Source organism: Triticum aestivum, chromosome 2A (genome assembly GCF_018294505.1).
Source record: "Triticum aestivum cultivar Chinese Spring chromosome 2A, IWGSC CS RefSeq v2.1, whole genome shotgun sequence".
NCBI classification, from domain to species: Eukaryota; Viridiplantae; Streptophyta; class Magnoliopsida; order Poales; family Poaceae; genus Triticum; species Triticum aestivum.
In genome coordinates, this window is record NC_057797.1 from 547,456,197 (window position 1) to 547,465,535 (window position 9,339).

Here is a 9,339-nt window from a genome sequence, read left to right on the forward strand (position 1 = left end):
GCTCGGGGAGCGGGCGCCGGCCTCACCCGCCCCGACGCTGGCTTCGCCCGGCTCGCTAGTGGCGACCTCGCTCGCCCCGACGCTGGCCTCGCCTGGCCCGCAGACTCCGGCATCGCCCAGCCTGGAGGTCACTTCGCCTGGGCCAGCTGCCGCCTCATTCGGCCCGGTGGTGGTCTCGCCCGACCTGGCGGCTACTCCGACTGGGCCGGCTGCAGTTTCGCCCGGCCCAGCAACCCCGACAGACCTGACGCGTCGTCGCCCGCTTCCCTGATGCCAGGGAGCCCTGGTGAGAGCTCGTCGGGTGTCTCAGCCTCATCATCATCACCCGTCGTTGTGGTGTTACCAGTACAGCCTGCTGTCCCCGTGCATCCTCGCACACGAAGTCAATCTGGAATTTTTCGTCCGAAGGAACGCAAAGATGGGACTGTCGCATGGCTTGCTGCTTGCATGGCTCATACTGTTGCTGATCCCACTGCAGAACCTCGCCATTTTTAGGCTGCGCTCAGTATTCCTCATTGGCGTGCGGCAATGGAACAGGAGTTTGATGCTCTACAAAAAAATGATACTTGGCAACTTGTTCCTCCAGTGTCTGGCGTCAACGTCATTGATTCCAAGTGGGTTTTTAAAGTCAAGAGACATGCTGATGGTTCTACAGAACGCTACAAGGCATGACTAGTCGCCAAGGGTTTCAAACAGAGGTATGGTCTTGATTATGAAGACACGTTCAGTCCCGTTATCAAGCCTACTACTATACGTTTGCTGCTGTCTCTTGCTGTCACTCGAGGATGGTTTCTTCGTCAGCTCGATGTGCAGAACGCTTTCCTACATGGAATTCTGGAGGAGGAGGTTTATATGCGTCAGCCGCCTGGTTTTGTTGATCCGGCACGTCCTCATCATCTCTGTCGTCTGGTTAAGGCACTGTATGGACTCAAACAGGCTCCTCGTGCTTGGCATGCCCGCCTCGGCTCTGTTCTTCGTTGCTCTTGGGTTTACTCCCTCCACTGCGGACACGTCACTGTTTCTCCTTCAGCGCCCTGAGGTTACGATGTATCTCCTGGTTTATGTTGATGATATCATTCTCATCAGTTCCTCTGATGCTGCTACTGGTCGTCTTATGACTGCGTTGAGTGGTGATTTTGCTGTCAAGGACCTAGGTGCTCTGCATTTTTTCCTCAGTCTGGAGGTCTCACGGTCTTCTACTGGGTTAACTCTCACTCAGAAGAAGTACTCCATGGATTTGCTACGTCAGGCTGGCATGCTGAAGTGCAAACATGCTATCACTCCGATGTCTGCCACTGATCGGTTGTCTGCTCTTGATGGAGAACCTCTTTCACCTGATGATGCTACTGAGTATCGCAGTCTCGTTGGTGGTCTGCAGTATCTGACTATTACCAGGCCTGATATCTCCTATGCAGTTAACCGTGTGTGTCAGTACCTTCATGCACCCAGGACATTTCATTGGTCAGCTGTGAAGCGTATTTTGTGGTACATATGTCTTACTGCCTCCTATGGTTTGCTCATTCAGCCTGCTCCGTCTGGTGAGCTCTTCGCTTTTTCATATGCAGATTGGGCTGGTAATCCTGATGACAGGCGATCCACGGGGGGTTATGCGGTATTTCTGGGTTCTAACTTGATCGCCTGGAATGCTCGCAAGCAAGCAACGGTGTCTCGCAGTAGTACTGAGGCTGAGTACAAAGTGGTTGCTGATGCGACTGCTGAGATCATATGGGTACAGTCTCTCTTGAGGGAACTGAGAGTCTCTCCAGCCCGTCCTCCAGTTATGTGGTGTGATAACATCGGTGCTACATATCTCTCGTCTAATCCGGTGTTCCATGCTCGGACGAAGCATATTGAGGTTGACTATCATTTTGTTCGCGAACGTGTTGCACAGAAACTACTCTGTATCAAGTTCATCTCGTCAAAGGATCAACTTGCTGACATCTTCACGAAGCCTCTTCCACAACCGCAGTTTGTAGGTTGTAGGCGCAATCTTAACTTACTTTGTACTTTAGGCCATAGTTAAGATTGAGGGAGGATGTTAGACTGTATATATACGTAGCCTCTGTATATCTGTTGTAACATTGTATTATACCTCTTGGTACTTCTATATAATGAGATAGCCACACCCCGTTTAGGGTGTCGAGCAGTTCCCCCAAACATATGTTTTACAGGGATACCCGAGCTTTGAGAGAGGACGACTCAATGCGGTTTATGGGATTTCATCCAATGACCATGGGCGCTTTAATCCGATGGTGACAAGGATGACCGTTTGAGAGCTGGTGGCGGTGGGCCGGCGCCACCGCCACCTAGCACCCCAAACAAAAATGCTATTTCTTACGTAATAAAGCTTGTATAGTAAAGCACGTACTAGTGTGTTCCGATCTGTAATTGCTTCCTTAATTTTAGCTAACTTTTTTGTAGAATCCGTAGGTATGAATAGCATTGCTCGGGCTGGCCCTGCCGGCCCCCCTGGTTCTGCCACTGCATGGCGTCGAGGAAGGAGAAGGTGGGCGTTGAGACTTGAGAAGCTCGCGGTGTCCACGGAGACGGAGATGAGAGTGCTGTCCTTGTTAGACCAATTCTAGTACACACAATTAATGCTTTATTTTCTTTTGCGGTATATAACATAATTATTGATGTTGTGAGAACGCCCCTTTGGCGGCATGCCGTCGTGTTACACGCGAGTAGCCACGGGCACTTCCATATATAGGCGAAGGAAAGGAGCTGGAAAATGCAAGCTGTATGCATGGCCACCAGTGTGTGTGGACCCCTTATCTCTATCGTGCATGTGTACGTACATGACCTCGTGTTTCTCGTTGCATCGTCGTTTCATACGATTGGCGCAGACTGATGAGTTATAAGTTGAGCAGAACCCTGCAGAAGAAAGAGAAGCGCGAAGATTGCCACAAAGCAACGTCCAAGATATAGCTTCAACGTTGAAGAAGTTGGCTGGCTGACTCCTTTTAAATCTCATGGCGATCCTCATGTCATGCGTTACTCCCAAAACGTTGGCGACATGCACTCCGGAGGTTTCTCGGCAACAACGGGACACATGTATTTCTGTCTCAGCTCATCGCCGGCAAATCCGAATCGGCTTAACCATGAAGTCTTGGGGCACCAGCTGTACCGTTCCGCCGATGCGGATAAGAGGAGCAACATGGTATGTTCGTATGTTTTCTCCCTCTAAGCTTCTTTTTCATGATGCATCAGCTAGCATTTGTCATTCACACACACTCTCTTTTCTAAACATGTTGTTCTTAGGAACCCATGCAAATTATGTTAACTTTTGCCGGTATGATTATGATATATTGTTCTCCTTCCATATTCATCTAAATTAATAACTTTTTATGGGAAATTTACAACTTCTTTTGGCCATGCATCACATCTAACCTATAGCAGGTAAGCATGTATCTACATCAGACTATGTGACAATAGGAGAAAATGTTGCTCGCCCTATTTGAATGAAACCAAAGCAGAGCGATGATACAATAAATAAATAGAACATGTTTTTAGATGAAAAGAGTAAGTAATATATGTATGAGTTTCTAGTAAGATGGGCATTACACATATTTTATTTTTTGAACATCAGTACAGATGCAAGCGCTCATACATACGCGCATACACTCACCCCTATGAACGCACACACGCACACACTACCCCTATGAGCACCTCCGAGAGACTGAGCCGACATGTCATCTTGAAATTTATGAAGTCACCGTAGGCGCCTCGTCATTGACAGGAACGTCTCCTCCCACTGAAAGCGCATCGCCGGAAATTCTGAAATATATCCAGGAATAATGCGAGCACCAGGACTTGAACTCTGATGGGCTGGGGATATCACTGTCCCTCTAACCATCTAACCATAGATTGGTTCGCAACATTACACATATTTTAGTTACTGTGAAAGATGCATGTGACTAGAGGCTAAAATCTGCTTCACCACGAGATTTAATTATTTTTATGTAGCAGGTTATTGTTGTCGATTGTTTCCTTTTAGTTTTATCTATGTTGGTTTAGTTTCTAATTATGTTCTGGTGGTATTTTTTATTTGTATATCGTGTTGGGTTGTTCTTTGAGATGATATTTATTCTGAGAAGAGGAGAGTGGAGTTGTTAGGTATGTTTTTTTTAGGCTAGTTGTTAGGTATGTGATTGTCATGTCCATACACATTTTGGTATCGGTGTCAACTGGTAGTTGTGTGAGCCCACTGGGAGACGTTGGAACAGTGAAATTACTGCTATAACGCTCACATGGCAGCCATGAAGTTCTCGCTTGTTCACCTCAGCTCCCCACTCCACTCGCCCACTTAGTTTTTTTTTCTCGCTCTACTGCTAGCTTATAAAAGGTGGGCTATCCTATTTCTAATTTGAAGAAGTTCATTAAATCAAAAGAAGTTTACGTGCTTTAAAAAATAGATTTTAAGAATGTTGCGAATTAAAAAGACACATTTAAAAAAACATCACCATTTTTTAAAATATTCATGGACTTCAAATAATGTTTGCAATATTGAATAAGGTTAGCAAATTTAAAAATGTTTGTGCACTTTAAAAATATTCACGAACTTTAAATAATTTAACGAATCCAAAAAATATTTGTGAATTTTAAAAGAATGTTCATATTTTTTTCTAAATGTTCACTACTCTTAATAAATATTCATGAATTAAATGTTTAAAAAATAAATAGATAACTAAAAAGATAGATAAATAAATAAAGTTTTTGTCTACATAGATAGAACAAGCATCTTAGCTTGTATGTATAGTTATCTAAAAACAAAACTTTTGCGTACACTAGCACGTATGAAAAATATAAACAAACTTTCCACCCTACTGTAGAAGGTCATTCCATAAACTTTCACCTGTTTTATTCAGAATTACTGCAGCTGGTTCCGGTCCTGGAGAATTGCCAGAAGAAAAATCACCAATACCCAACAAAGAGGCTGCAATTAGTTCGGACCCTGGGGAATTACCAGGAAAATCCCCACCGCCCAACAAATCTTCATTGTGAGTACAAAAAAGTAACGAGCATTTCTTGTCCCCATATGATGGAATTTGCTTGATCAAATTCCTTCTCACATTCACAAGCTATATGAGCTTCTCAGGGTCACGGTGGTCGTTGGTGGCGTCTTTGGAGCAGTATCTTTTTACGGACAGATGAGAGCAATGGAAGGTAAAAATCAAAATCAATATATATAATAATATATACACTTGACACTTGTATTATTTGGATCTTAGTGTGCACTCTTACTTTGACTTCTCTTTGCTGTAAATAACATACAATAGAGAATGTGGAAAAGACGGCAGAGGTAGCAATCGAGACTATCGAGAAAGCGGCGGATGTGGTTGACAAACTCGCAGACGAAGTCATAGCATTTCCCGGTAATGAAAACCTTAAGAAGGCAGCCTTCAGGATCAAAGTCATCGCAGAAGAGATAGAGAAGGATGCAGAAGAAGCCGAGGCCCTAATCCACAAGGTTAGGTTAACTGCCTATGAATGTATTAGTTCCCTACTTCCTCTGGTCCTTTTTACTCCCCATATTAGATTTGTGTCAAGTCAAACTTTGCAAAGTTTGACCAAACTTATATTAGAAAATATCAACATCTACAATACCAAATGTATATACTATGAAACTTCGTTGCATAGTGAATCTAACAATATTGATTTGGCATTGTGAATGTTCATACTGTTTTTCTATATGTTTGGTCAAAGTAGAGGTACTTTGAATTTAGATAAAACCTATATGCAGACTAAAAAAGACCGGATGGAGTATTTGTCTTTCCATTAAGTGCATCTTTGATTTGTAGGAAAAGAGAGAAAAAAACAAAGGTATAGGAAAATTTGCTTTGATGTGGCACTACTTAATTGTTGGGTTCAAGGAATGGGCCGAATGATAAAGATATATATTTTTCCTCTGGTCATTGTTTCGGGGTTTCTTTGGTTTGTGGCTTTCTAAAAATGTAGGAATAGAAAATATAAGGAAATATGATGACAATGTATGTGCAAATCATAGGATTGAAAAATACAAGAATTTTTATAAACATGCATTTTTGGGTCACACGAATTGGAGAATCCTAATAAACACATTCAAATCAAAGTTGAACCACTTGAAAATGTGTAATTAGAAGGGTATTATGTTGCAAAAAACCTTGGGCTTGTACTTCGCTTATAGGAATTCCAAAAGGTGGTCCAAGTGCATTGTAAAATTTCCTTTGTTTTCTATTAAAGTTGAGATCAAAGGAAATTTCCATTTGTTTTTCCTTTGCTTAATTTGTTTGAACATAATGTGCACCATCGAATGAAATTTTCCTGTTACTATGATTTTCCTCCATTTTTCGTATGAACCAAAAGATCCTCAAGGCAGGACTTTACCATTCATTTGGACCTCTTTTTGAATCCCACACACAAAGTATGAGGATGATTGGCTCTGTGCATCCTATGATGCAGAGGCCGGTGTTATCCCTTTTTCAAAAATATATGAGGATGGGTCTATTGTGCCACGAGAAAATTTTAATTATATATTTTCACGTGGATTGGTTTTTATTTGACTGTATTTTTTAGGATTTCTATTTCATTCTGTCTTCATGTAATTCTTTGTGTCTTCAAATATTCTGTTTTGCATATATTTCTATCTTAGTATTGTGTTTTTCTCTTCTCTTCTTACCTTTTCTGAATCGTATGAACTAAATATACTTAATCCAGTGACCGAAATATTCTAGGGAAAGTTCTGGTTGTACCCACATACCAGTACACCCTCTATCCTCACCATCCATTCTTGCATCAAAGTTCATGCAAGAAAACTTCTATTTTTTGTTTCTCCCAAATAAAAGAACATTTAAACTCGAAACTTTGCAGATCAACATCACGCAAGTGCTACCATGTGCAAAAAATATTTTCGGTTTTTGGCGCAACATGATTTTTTTTAGAAATAATACAATTCATTCGAATGTTCCATGATCTGCAAAGTTGTACAGTGAGCGACACTTGTGTAGTTTATCTGCAAAGTTTCATGATCAAATGTTCTCTTGTTTGGAAGAAACAAAAAGAGAAATTTCTATATAAGAATACTACGAATCTTGACGCAAACTGAATGGTACACTGGTATGAGGTACACAAAATTCACTCAATCCTCTCACTTATGGCACATTGCCGTTGGGTGGCTGACATATGCACATGTATGTCAGCCACCCAATGGTTGGGTGCACTAAGTTGGGGAAGTTGTATCCTTGCATCTTAATCCAAGGAGTACCTAGCTCATGGTGTGGTGGTAGGGGTGCAACCATGTGCAAGTTACGTCTTTGCTGTTGTTGTTGTGTTCGCTCACAAAATTACGGCAACTGTTGATTGCACTGTATTAATTATTGCTTAACTAACTCATGGTACGGCGGTGCAAATCACCACCTAGTGTAGTTCCTTACTAAATTTGGTAGTTCGTGACACGTGTTGATTTCTGGAAATGTAGTAAATATCAAAATGAATAAACCTATCTAATAAAAGTAGAACAATAACTTTTCAACAAAAATGGTAAGCAAATATTTGCTTAATCTCAATGGCATTAGATGACAACTAATTAGTAGCACTAAGAATGTACATTGAGCAAAATGTGGAGTGAACTCCAGTTTTATCCACCAGTTAAACATTTTTTTACATTAGTTACCCTATTTAGCAATTTTCACCTAGATTACCCCACTTAGCGAAAGTTTGCCCATTTTTACTCCCATTAAATTTTGAGAGTGATCTAACAGGTGTTTCCTCTAACCTTTTCTTCCATGCGCATGAACCGGTAGAGGGGCTTATAGACCGGTTTTTATTTTCACAGTAATCAGGTCTACATACTCATTGCATTGTGCAATTGGTCAGCTAAATAGTTGCACATGGTTCATGAGGCGGGTCCAGCTCAGGGACGAGAACTAACTCAGGCGCAAAAAAATGAAAACCCAGCACACCTTGTGTACCTGATGGTCGAGACCCACCTAGCCGATCACTTTAAAAAATCAATGGAGTAAAAAATGGTAAAACTTTTGCTAATTGGGGTAAAGATTGGCAAACCACTTGTTAAATAGGACAATCCAAATGAAAAATTGTTACATGAGGTAATTATCATAAAAATGTCAATGTAATAGGTAAAAATTGAAATTCACTCTAAAGCGTGAGGTGCTTGCTGTGCAAAGATGTTAGCTGACATATGTAACTGAATCTATTCTAACTTTTTGCTTGGTTAAAACCAGGTTGAAGAGATAGAAAAAGAGGTGGATGCTGCAGTGGATACTTTCATGGGGAAGGGCATGAAGAAGGGATCGCAGAGACGAATGGGGTAGCAAATAAAAGTAACAGTTACTGATAGTAGAAGTGAACAAATAAATATAGGATCATCTTCTCATTGGATGGTAAGCCAGATCGCTGCATGCAGGCTTGTGTGCCCGATTTGGAGTCCATCTTTACTTGTGTCACCTTTTTATGTTAGAAAATACGTGAGACACAAGCATAGTTTCTACCGTGGCTATAATGAAACATACATGAAAAGTAGTCATATATGTACTGATAGAGCTTTCTTCTTTGTTGTTCAAATCTCACAATGAGACTGGGTGTGTACAATCTACCACGCGTATAAAAGTAGAAGTCCACAAGCCCCTCTTTCAGAGTGGGAAGCCTTTTAGGCGGAGATCTGAATCCTAGCACTCTTTTTTGGTCTAAATCCCAACACTTTTTTTCGTCCCCTGAATTATGCACTTCTCTAAGCCTTGTTGTTACAATTCTTTCAACAAGTTTTTCGGGTGTGGATGCTTGCAACAGCGAGTGGCTTAGTATGTTGTACCTTTACCTCATTCATCTATTGCAGTTCATGAGCAAAAGAACTTGTAGTTGACATGCCTCATGAGTATAGTACTCACATAGCCGGTTTGAAATTGTACAACACAAGTTGCATTATCTTCATAGATAGTGGCCACTGCTTTCAAAACAACAAGTCCATATGATGTCTCTATGAGGAGTGTTATTCTCCAAACCCATATACACTCTTGTGATGATTGATATAATGCAATTTGTTTTGAAGTACTTTTTATGTGGATGCAAGATTTTGTTTTGGTGAATTCGAGAAAATCATAGTTCCTCCTAATAAAAGTGCAGTACTCCAGAAAAAATTCATTGACTTGCCCTTAAACCCCTCCAATAATAGGTATCATGCCTTGTTAGTAACTTACCGTCAAAAGTGACTTACCCACCACTGATGAGTGAGTGACATGTTCAGTGTAGGGAGTGCTCAACTTTGATTGGCAAGAAGACCCTTTAGTGGAAATAATTTTGAGGCTAGCTAGAAATCAGCATTGAGGTTCACCATGGTTGGGC

General features: G+C 41.4%; 1 pseudogene across 1 annotated transcript; it reads left to right on the top strand.

Annotated features, from left to right (window-relative positions):
• Positions 1 to 2,856: 2,856 nt before the first annotated feature.
• On the top strand, positions 2,857 to 8,716 carry LOC123189365 (uncharacterized; annotated as a pseudogene). The gene is made up of 5 exons (XR_006495710.1): positions 2,857 to 3,160; positions 4,869 to 5,000; positions 5,099 to 5,166; positions 5,280 to 5,470; positions 8,223 to 8,716. The product of XR_006495710.1 is annotated as an uncharacterized protein (transcript).
• Positions 8,717 to 9,339: the final 623 nt, after the last annotated feature.